This window comes from Etheostoma spectabile, chromosome 15, assembly GCF_008692095.1.
Source record: "Etheostoma spectabile isolate EspeVRDwgs_2016 chromosome 15, UIUC_Espe_1.0, whole genome shotgun sequence".
Taxonomy (NCBI): Eukaryota; Metazoa; Chordata; class Actinopteri; order Perciformes; family Percidae; genus Etheostoma; species Etheostoma spectabile.
Genome location: NC_045747.1, coordinates 11,087,951 through 11,088,407, shown reverse-complemented (window position 1 = coordinate 11,088,407; position 457 = coordinate 11,087,951). Strand labels below are relative to the sequence as shown.

General features: G+C 42.7%; 1 protein-coding gene across 2 annotated transcripts in view; it reads left to right on the top strand.

The window, feature by feature from the left end:
• Nucleotides 1-457, top strand: part of adgrl1a (adhesion G protein-coupled receptor L1a) — a 104,595-nt gene that overhangs the window by 102,943 nt on the left and 1,195 nt on the right. For both annotated transcript variants that reach the window (XM_032538531.1, XM_032538530.1), the window contains exon 25: nucleotides 1-457. This exon is cut by the window's left edge and continues 4,815 nt beyond it; it is cut by the window's right edge and continues 1,195 nt beyond it. The gene's annotated coding sequence lies outside the window, so the exon portion shown is untranslated.

Sequence of the window (457 nt, the reverse complement as noted above, 5' to 3'; positions counted from 1 at the left end):
TTTTTTTCAACCAGTGACTTGTGTGACCCATATCAGACGAGGAGGGCGGATGGGAGGGAGGTAGTGGTGTGTGAGTTCAGCAGTAGCAGGAGGTCATTATGTCTGCAAAGACGGGCCCAAGAGGGGACAGAGCTGTGACAACATCTGTAGAGATGTCACAAATCCATAGTTCCTTCATAGAGAGAGAGGATGGCAGGTTAAGGGGTTTACAGTGAGGCTGTGGAGGGCTGGATCTGGAGATAAGGAGATAAACGTGCTACTTCTTTCAGACTGCTTTCTGTGGTGGTTAGCAGTCCAGAGGTTATCCCCTTATTGTTTAAATTTTTCAAGCTGGCATGTCAGATCTCAAGTTTGTTCATTGAATAAAACAAATATGACTGTAGAGGAGGAAAGATAATGTTATTGTTGTTTGGTCTAATGGATGCTTCCTTTAAAAAAAAAAAAATGTGAAAATGAA